This window comes from Lathyrus oleraceus, chromosome 1, assembly GCF_024323335.1.
Source record: "Lathyrus oleraceus cultivar Zhongwan6 chromosome 1, CAAS_Psat_ZW6_1.0, whole genome shotgun sequence".
Lineage (NCBI taxonomy): Eukaryota > Viridiplantae > Streptophyta > Magnoliopsida > Fabales > Fabaceae > Lathyrus > Lathyrus oleraceus.
The window spans coordinates 368,609,743-368,621,095 of NC_066579.1; positions in this window are offsets into that span (position 1 = coordinate 368,609,743).

Sequence of the window (11,353 nt, forward strand, 5' to 3'; positions counted from 1 at the left end):
TTTTTTTGGATGACGTCGGCAAGCACAATGTCTCCTTGGCAGCAAGAGCATTGCATCCACTTTTCCGGCCGCTTGATAAACACTGAATGTATCTTGGATTGACAGTAAACCAGGAACATAACCTTCATACCAAGGTTCCCAGTTACGTTTCATACCCAGCAGTAACAGGTATTTGGGATAACTTTGTTGATTTTTCGGAAAAATGCCCTTCTCAGTTCCAATTTCTTCTACTTGTGATATGCCATTTAATAATTCTTCTGATTTCAGCTGGCAGTGGGCATCCATTAGACCAACTCTTATTTCTATCTGGCCAACAACACGGAGCATGCTCTTCTGAGTTCGACGGTCTTTTTCAAATTCAACTCCAGCTACTATGTGAAGCGAAGACTGTTTTGCAAAGCTCAAACACATCAGAGAGAAGTGGATGGTTGCAAGTGTGCAGACTTTCTTCTACCAATCTCAGGAAAGAGATAACCGGCTTAAGGTTTACCCAAGTTTCCATTGCGAGAGACCCTTGTCTTGTAAGTAGTCTTAACTTCTCGGAGTGTAGCGATGCATTTACGAATGTTGGATGGAGCTAAGAAAGTGGATGAAGAAGAAGAGATTGAAAGCGTGAGGTTTTGGGTTACCGACACTTTGGATGGGAAAAGAGGAGAGTGGGAGCATGAATGTAGTGTGTTTGCAAATAACACCATCAAACAATTCGCTGAGCAAATTAGTTTTCTTTTTTTTTTCCTTTATTATTTGCTTCAGCTTCTCTCTGCATTCCCCTCTTCTGATAAGCTGACAAGGGTAACAATGTGTATCTTTAATGCATATATTAGGATTAGCTGATCCACACGTGATAAAGTAAGGTTTTTTTTTGTAAATGATTCCTATATTCTTCATTACTGCAACAATTATGTGGGCTACTCATTACCAAAATAAGCCTAGCCACAACATCAATGTCATTAAACTTGAAGTGCAAGCTCAATAAAACTATCATAAAATTGATAAGAGTGCCGAACATAAACTGTTATAAACTGTTGTAACTATGCCATTATAATTCCATCATTTCAATTCCCAAACCAATCATTTCTAGCATATGTGAAATGATCGCCATGGGGTGCGCATCAACCACTACCCCACTCAGCGGCATTGATTAAATCAAACACGAACCTTTCAAAGCCAACTAAAACCTCACGCAAGCCTTAAGAACAAAGTTAAATACCAAAGTATCTGGTTTCAACACAATCGCCTGTTGCGCTTTTTTTTTACCTTCAATCAAAATAAAAATCGCGAACCTTAGACAGATGATTCGATATAAGAGGTGTTCCAATTTCTGCCTTTGCACTATGAAGAATAATCATGGACAAAGATTGCACAGATAGCACAAACCCTTTCTCAAATATTAACCTAAGTATAACCGATGCAGGTGATGCCATTTGCATTCAAAATATGATTTGAAGAATAACACAACTGAACAATAACTTGATTCAATAATTAAACCTCAAGGTAACCATATAGTCTTAAAATCATGAAATGTTTCCAATGCTTCTTTTGATTGATGATTCCTCCAAGCAAATTTAAGTTTTCCCAGTAGAATTTCTTGGGTGGAACGTTCCCATGATAATCTCCCACAGTGGTCAAAGCTAAAAGTTGAAAACTTTCTACGAAGAGATATTCCACTGGTGGAACCATATATGCCTTTGAAGAATGGCTTGCAAAGGTGAGGGTTTTCTGAGAATGGGATTTGTAATAGAATGTATTTGGAGAAAAGAAACATCATGCCACCATGCATGTGATACTTGAGGTTTTCGGAGATTGGAAGTTTTATTTTTTTTATTTTTTTTTTTGGGACCAAAATCAGGGTATGACACACATCAACCACCTTGCCCCAGCCTTCCGCGTTACCTGAATGAATGACCTCCAGAGCTTGTTTATAGGACGCGATCGAGGTACCTGGTTTCTTCTGTTCAACAAAAGCCACCTTCTCAATACTGACAGTCTCAAAAGCTTGACATAGAGTTTCATGAATTTCGCCAACCATCTCCACATATTTGAAGGAGGATAAATGGCTCACAAAGATGTCCTCTTCGCCACACACGGTCACAACCTGACCCTCCCACACATATTTTAGCTTTTGGTGGAGAGTCGAAGAAACTGCTTCGGCTCCATGTATCCAGGGACGCCCCAACAGACAGCTATATGTTGGTTGAATATCCATCACATAGAAGACAATATTGAACACTTCCGGGCCGATCTTTACAGGCAACGTGACTTCACCAAAAACCGATCGCTTGGATCCATCAAAAGCACAGACAACAAGATCACTTGGCATGAGAACAACCCCTTCGGCATCAAGCTTACTCAGAGCCTTTTTGGGCAGCACATTCAAAGAAGAACCGGTATCAACCAAAACATGCAACAAAACCGCGCCTTTGCATTCCATCATGATATGCAGAGCTCTATTGTGACTGCGACCCTCAGGTGTCAAGTCTAGATCCGTGAATCCCAAGCCATGTCTCGTGTTAACATTTGCAATAACACCTTCAAGCTGGTTAACCGAAATCTCTTGAGGCACATAAGCCATATTCAACATTTTCAACAGGGCGTTACGATGTGCCTCGGAACACATCAACAGAGAGAAAATAGAGATTTTTGACGGTGTCTAGTTCAACTGATCCACGATCTTGTAATCACTCTTCTTGATAATTCTCATAAATTCCTCCACGTCCTCCTCAAAAGAACTCTCGGGCACTTCCTTTCACACTGGTTCGTCTTCAACTACAACTTCTTTTCCTTTTGTTCTAACAAGAGTCTCAGCATTGTTATCCTTCGGAACTTGTGGTGCAAACAAACGACCACTTCTCGTGAATCCTCCGGGTCCTCCCACATTACCCACAGCCGAACCAACTGCTATTGGAGTCTTAATTGACGAACCAATCGTCACTGGAGTATGATTTACTGATCTGGTCTGATCCTCTGGTCTTCTATTTCTGTAAAAAGCATTGTCATATTGCCACGGAATTGCTCTACTATTCTCAAAAGGTCTTCCACTAGAAGCAGCAATGGTGGTAGGAGTACTGATAGTTACTGGAGCGTTAATAATCGCGGGAACACCAATAGTCACCGGAGCAGATATGGTCACGGGCGCAGCTACGGTCACAGGAGTACCAATAGTCACAGGCGCACTAATAGTTCTTAGAGCAGGTACAGGACCTTCTGACGGTGTAAAGTAAATGGTAACAGTCGATACCTCTTCACGGTCTTTCACTACTCGATCAAACTGTAAACAACCTTCATTCATCAATTCCTGGATACCTTTTTTCAATTTCACACAGCCGTTCTCGTGATTATCACAATCTGAACAATTCTCGTCACATCCCGGGAATACTCCCCCTCTAAGTAGACGTTCCTTCATCACAAACAACAAAGTCTGAACATCATTAACATCGACTACCAAGTTCAAATTATCCCCATCTTCCACACTATTTACTCTGGACCCTCCATGCTGAGGCATATGATTATTCACCACATTCGGAGTAGGAGCAAAGTTAATCGTCTTGGCATCAATCAAATCTTGAACTTTATGGTGAAAAGCCCAACAATTCTCGATGTGGTGCCCAGGCGCACCAGAATGAAAATCACAGCGGACATTAGCGTCATAACCAGCGGGAATCCTTGTTAATGGAGCCATAGTGCGAAGTTCAACAAACTGTAACCTGAGCAGTTCAGGGAGTAATTCGGCATAAGTCATTGGCAACGGATCAAAATGACGATCTGGCATTCTTTGTCTTGGTTGGAATTGGCGATGTTATTGTTGTTGTGGTTGTCCTCTTTGTTGTTGTTGAGGTTGGGTTGCTGGAATAGTCACAGCAGCAGCTTGACGATATTGTTGTCCTCTGTTTCCATTTCTCTGATTATGTATAGCATTTGTCTCACCCTCTCTCCTTCTGGGTGCCCCTGAAAATGGCTTCTTAGCACTTGAAGAACTAGGGTCTTAGATTTTTCCCGCTTTGATAAGACTTTCAGTTCTTTCTCCACAAATCACAACATCCGAAAAACTACCAAATGGGCAACTTCCCATACGATCCATGAATACACCTTGCAGGGTTCCAATGAACATATCAGTCAATTCTCTCTCCAACATCGGAGGTTGTACTCTCGCAGCTAGTTCACGCCACCTTTGGGCGCATTCCTTGAAACTCTCACCGGTCTTTTAAAACAAACTCTGCAACTGGGTTCTGCTTGGAGCCATGTCCATGTTATGCTTGTACTGCCTCAGAAAAGCTTCACCTAACTCTCTCCAGCTTCTGACAGATTCTTTTTTCAAATCCATGTACCAATCCAGAGAGGCTCCAGACAAGCTGTCTTGGAAAAAGTACATCCACATTTTTTCATCATCAGTATAAGCGAATATCTTCCGGTAGTAAGCTTGCATATGAGTTCGAGGACAAGAAGTGCCATTGTACTTGTCGAAAGATGGCACTTTGAACTTGTACGGGATCCTCAACCCATCAACTAAACCCATGTTAGTAACATCAAAGCCCAAAGAATTCTGGCACTCCATGGCACGAATCTTTTCAGCAAGGGCGTCAACCTTTCTATCTCTCTCTTCCGCTTTTCCAAATTCATCATCATCACTGGGAATAGTGAACATATCTTCTTGCTTGTCAACCAAATGAGAAGGATGGTGAACTGGAGCACGTGCCACTCGAGCATTAGCAGCCTCTGTAGCGATGGGTTGTCCATTGATTCTAATACCATGCAATTCGTCACCATTAGCATAGTTGTTGACAGGGTCGGTAGCAGCAGCAGTGTCATCGACATGGGTTCCTTCTGGCGGATTCTGACCGACAGGGGGAATCACAGTTTCTTGTCTCTGGACCAAGGCTCGGAGTTCCTCTTGCCCTTGCACTACCCCTTGCATCATACTCATGAACTGGGTCATGTTGGTCCTCATCTCTGCTAGCTCCTCTTCAAATTGATCCATGAACTTCTGTTGATTCTGCCTTGTTGCGTAACGGTGCGGACGATACTCAGCAATCCTGCCTGAAACAGGAGCAAGAATGAGAAACCCTCTTCAAGAACACCTGTAATGATGCAAGAATGATATGTGTATGATGCGTATGCTATGTTTTATCATTTCTCAGGTATTCAAGAGTCTCGTTCACCTTTGAAAAATGGCAACCTGCACCCGTAAGCGGAACATAAACAACAAAAGAGCAACATACACTGGACAGCAAGCAAAAGTGAAACATCAATAATCTCAACCATAGACATAAGAAATAAGGTTCATACAAACATAGTTCAAGAAAATATTTAGTTCATCAGTGTAGAACAAGGGATCCCATCCCACAATCCTGGAGGTGATTCTCAAAATAAACAACAAGATAAACTAGGGAAGTTGTCCTTCAGGAATGAGAGTCTTCAAATACTGGCACTGATCCATCAATCGGTCACACTCTGAACACTCAGGTAGAGGGGTGAGCTTCCTTTTCAGTTGCACCCTGAGTTCAACAACTTCCTCTCGGAAATGAGATGCACGGACGTCACTTCCTCTGAGCTGGCTCTCTGCTGCATGCCTCAGATCTACCTCCTTCTTCAACTGAGTATCTTTGTTCTTAAGCTGTCTTTCCAAGTCTCGTATCTTCTTCTTATAATTGGCTTCCGCTTTTCGTAATCTCAAGCGTTCATGGTGTTCTTCATCCAACATTGTTTCTATCTCATCATAGGACCTCTTTTTGTTTCTTGATCTACTAGAACTTTCACCTTGCACTCCTTTGAGTTTATGAGCCAAATTCAGCCTATCAGCTTTTGCTTTGTAAAGCTCCATTTGGATCTCTTGTTCGTTTTCTTTCAAATGGCGATTCTCCATTAAGGCTTGTTTGTAATACTCAGCAGGCACACTCTCAGAAAGGATCAAAGGCGGTTGCTCCTGTAATGGTTCCATCCGGTCATATGGTAACAACAAAGTCCCAACTCTTTCCTTGACCCACTCAGTGTAAGCAGGCATACCAATTGCAAACTTCCTCCCTAGAACAGATCCATCTTTTATACCAATATTCTCCCAAGCTTTTCCCACTTGCTCCAATCTTGCTGGATCGCTCTGTTTCTCAAAGTACACATTTTCAGCTATCTCGACATCTTGCGGCCTTTCCTTCATGACAAAACCCAACTGACGGAGAGAAAGAACCGGGTTGTAGTTGATGCAACCCCTAGTTCCTATGAGTGGAACATTGTGAAACTCTCCATAACTCATAATGACGTTGCGCACATTAATCCTATAAGCTTGCCACTTGATATCATAAGATGTGAGCGACATGATCCTCTGAGTCCATTTGTGAGTATTCTGAGTATCCACGAACGGTCCATTGGTTGGTAGAAAAGACAAGAACCACTTGAGTAGCAACGGGAGACAACACCTGATAGCGTCACACTTGCCGTGCCTGCTATGTATCGCGTAATAGGTGTCAGCTAACAAGGTAGGCATCGGGTTTCCTCCAATGAAAATAGTGATTGCTGCCAGGTCCACGAAACTAGGCATACTAGGGAACAAAATAACTCCATAGATCATGACAGCCAACTGAGCGTTGAAAGCTACCCAATTTCCTTTCTTTGCTTCTTCCTTAGCCATCCTTACCAAGAACTTCAAGGATAAGCCCACAACATCACCGCTTGGTTTCCAATTATCACTCACTTCCTTGATGCTCAAGTAAAGAGCCTTAGCGACAACTTTGAAATCCACCTCCTTTGGCACATCCAGGAAAGGTACTCGATTTTTGATTCGGACATTCATAAGGATGGAATACTCTTCCAGAGTGCGAGCTAACTGGTAGTCCTGAAAAGTAAAGCAACGAAGCTTCGGATCATAGAACTGTAAGAGAGTCTGCAGAGGTACCGGATCAACCACCATCTTCAACAATGCCAAGATATCCCCATACTGATCATCAAAAACTTTCTGATTACGGTCGGTCACGGGATTACCCAATTCTTCCAAAGATGTCAACGGCCCACGGTAAAAGCTGTAGGTGCAAGTCTTCCTCTTCAACTCTGGAATAGCAGCCATCTCTCGGTGTGAACAGACTCCTGAATAACCTGAAAAATGATATGCATATGCGGGTTGATTTTTTTTTTATGCATTTTTTTTTGAAAATAAACATGCTATGATGCAAAATGATGAAACAATGGTTGGTTGGTTGTGTATCGCAAGGCACAGGATCAGAACTTCAGCATGAATTTGGAACCGGGAACCATAGAACACAGTCTTCAACTTAGAACCCATACTTCAGAATCAACGGTCACCAACAAGAACCAAACAAAAGTCACCAACAGGACACAGTCACCAACAGAACAAGTCACCACCGGTACTTGTAAATGATTCATTCCCGCCCCACTCATGGGTGTAATCTAGGCCAGGGTAAGGTTAAGAGAAACGCAGGATAAACAATCCTTTCAAGAATATCATCATATGCACACCAGGTGTATGCAACGATAATACCCCATCAGAATTTGAACTGCTCGTGATACCATGTTCCCTAAGTGGCGCCATACCACCCGCTTCCCATGAATCACTCTATTCCTAGGTGTCCTAAAGTTCACTCATAGCCTGTGTATTGAGCCTTTTACCTCTTGTGACTCCCACCCAACAGCGAAACAGATACACAACCAACACAGTATGCATGAAACAGTAAAGCGCACATAGGATGCAATGCAAGCAGATAAGTATGCAAAGTAATAAACAAATAACACACAATAGACAATAAACAAACAAACGCTAGGAAATGCCCACTAGGGAAAATAAGTCCCCAGCAGAGTCGCCAACTGTCGCTCCCCGAATTTCCCGAATCCAAGTACAAACGCGAAAAGAGGTGGCGCTGAAAGAAGAGTAGAGTCGCCAGCTATGTACTTTTATCCCAAGAGGAGGGAAAGGTAGTACTTCATAACCAAGTGGGAACGGATAAAACAAAGTCTCGAACCAAAGAAAACTGAGTAAGGGGGCCGGTTACGTGAAGGGAAGGTTATCGCACCCCTTCACGCCTGTGGTACTCCACAGGATCCACGTTTGCTATTTATGTCTAAAGTGTGTGTATAAAAAGTCCTATATGCAATGCGAAAGAGAGAAAATCAAAGTAGGGAAAAGAAAGGGTTATTGCTCGCACAGGCCCTACCCTGCTGCATACGTATCTCAAGAAGGATTGAGAATCAGAGCACCGTAGCTCGACTAACCTATTTTTGTTTGTTTTGTGTTTTTTAGATGAACGACGTAACTACGCAATCTACCGGATGATCGACCTTTGGAGACTTACTCACCTATAGTAGAAGGAGTTAACGTGTTCTTAGGAGAAGAAAAATCAAAGAGTTTGTTTGTGTTTTAGGAATGCTCATGCAAAAAAGGAAGTCCTAAACGAAGGAACCGTACTACCTTAATTGACATGCAAACGAGAGACTATATGAAGCCTAGCAATCCTATGGGTAGACGATCACACCACACAAAACATATAGCATAAAGTAAACACACCAACAAGGGGGCTCAAACATACATGGGTAGGGCTTTAGTCAAGAGGGGTCATATCAACCTCGACAAACAAGCCATGGAAAGGTAATCAAATGGGCTCTTAACCCCTAACATTGAACGTCAGGGTGAGCAGATCAAAAGGGTAATGAGGATAAGACCTCATAGCTCTTAACCCCGGGCAGGGTGAGCTCATGACAAAGCGTGGGGGTTCAGAAAGATGGAACCCTCTCCACTGACTGACCGGACAAAAGATCTTGGGCTTTTGTTCTGAAGCATCGACACGTAGTGCGAGCATAAAGAACGAAACACTGAATAACGGGGGATTGACTACTAATCCCTTTTATCCGTCAATTGCCTCTTCATGGAGGTCTTCAATACTGGTGCCTCTTCTTGGAGGTCTTTGGGCACAAAAGTAAACACACAAAAACATTGCCTCCTATCGAGGTCTTCCAACTAAGAAAACGGTAAAATGCTGAAAAGATGTAAAAGGGATCAAGAGATCTACCACACGGATAAAGATCCGAAGTAACAGTAACTAAAGAAACAAGAAACCCAGAGATCTCTCAGGCTAGCATCATCAACGAAAGCAAGTCAGCAAAGCAATCAAAATAAATCTCCAAATGGTATCCCACAAATAAAGTGGAATACCAAGCAATCTATCTCTTCAAGAGTCATGTGAGCCCTCACAAAAACTCAACAAAAAGGTTAGAATAACAAGATGGGGTGCAATCAAGAGTTGCACCAAACAGAAGAATCATAGCAACAACAGTGTCAGGTAAACAGTGCACGGATGCAATAGAAAACATGTCACAACAAACACAAAACAGATTAGAGAAAACAGAAAAAACCAATTACTGTCACGATCGCTACTGCTTCGCTTAGCGAAGACTTAGCGAAGCTTCGCTACATGCTCGCTTAGCGGAGCGGCTAGCGAATGCCTGCGGGTTCTGGGTTCTTCCCTGATAACAGTCCAATTTCAGAAAACCCTAAATCCTATGGTACCCATTTCAGAAACTAAGCGATTAAACATGCTAAGAATCTTTCTAAACACACATGCAAACCTAAAAATCCAATCTCCCAAATTCATCCCTAATGATTCATTCTACAGAGATTACAACATTGAAAGCATAAAAGAATGGAGACAGAACAAACCTGATTGGAGAGGTTGATTGATTTTTGAAATGTAACGGTTAGGGTTTGCAATGCAGCAGTGAGGGTTTGTGTGAGACGGAAGTGAAAAGTGTGAGAGTGAGAGTCAGAGTCCGTTCAGTGTGTATTGAGGCTGCACCAAAAATTAGAATAGAATCGATTCCCTTTGGCTCAATGAAATTTTAGAATTTATACTCTAATTTTTTTGGGCTTGGTGGGCTCAAATGAGAGAACTTTAAGTCCATAATCCTTTTTGGTTATTTTTGTATTTTTATTCATCAGTAAGCTCGCTAGGCGAGTGAAGTAGCGAAGGGCTCGCTAGACGAACACTCAGCGAGGTTCCAGCGAACACTCCCAGACTAGGATAAAAACACAGCTAGCACTTACTCGCTAGGCGAGCGTCCAACGAGCAGGTAGCGAGCAATTCCAGTAGCAACATCATCAAGGCTCGTTGGAGCGAAGGAGGAAGCGTGGGCTTCGCCCAGCGAGCATGACAGTTCAGGAAGTTTCTTCTGGGCGCAGGTGAATCTGGTGGTTTATCTTGGGGCTCGCTAGGCGGACCATTCTGCTCGCCTAGCGAGCATGACAGCTCAGGAACATCTTTCCAAATTTGGTAACCTGTGCACTGGACCTTTGTTCCTTCAAGATTAATGTTTTGAATGATGAATAGACCCCATTTGAACATGTTGGAAGTATCTCAAATCATTCCCTAGACATTTGACCCTCAGTTGACCAACAGTTGACTTTTGACTTCACGGTTGAATTTTGAACTGGACCGAGTCCATTAAGCTTGATCCTTTGAAGAAAACCTCTGAAAATGAAACTCTAGCTCCCAAGAGCTCTACACAACATCCACAAGACCTTCAAACCAAGAATGCATCTCAATCCTTGAGGAACCCTACTTGATGCTCAATTTCCCTTGTGTTGACTGATCATTCAGATAGAACCCACAAAGTGACTTGGATGATATCCAAGCTTCTTGGAAGACAAACTCTTGGAGCTAATTCTGATTGACATGATGAAATGCAATATGAAATGTTAAATGACCTAAAATGAATGCATGAATGAGGGAAAATTTGAGGTGCTACACTCTTCACTTGAAGAAGTCTGAGATAGAGGCTCATTGGGTGAAGAAAGGAGGATTTTTTGGGTGCCTTCCGATTTCCTCATCAAGGAAGCTACTGCCTTTGCTCAAGCCGGTAGTGTGGACACTTTTGAAGCCATTTTTGTGCCGCTCATATATGGTTTGGTTTTGTTCCCTATCATTGACGGTTTTGTTGATGTTAACGCCATTAGAATTTTCTTGATTGGGAATCATGTGTACTTCTCTTTGCATCTAAGGAATTCTAAAGGTGGTGGAACGATTGTGTGCTATGTTCCTCTTCTGCACAAGTGGTTTATTTCGCACTTGCCTCAGACGCCTGCTTTTGTGGAGAACAAACAATGTCCACGGTGGTCTCCGAGACTTATGTCTCTCACTAATGATGATATAGTTTGGTATGATCATTCATTAAGCATTTTGGAGATTATTGATTGTTGTGGTGAATTCTCTAATGTGCCTCTCATTGGTACACAAGGAGGAATCAACTACAACCCTACTTTGGCTCGACATCAACTTGGGTTCCCCTTGAGAGACAAACCTAATAACACTTTGTTAAAAGGTCTTTTCTATCAAGAGGGTAAAGATCCCCAATGTTTGAAGTA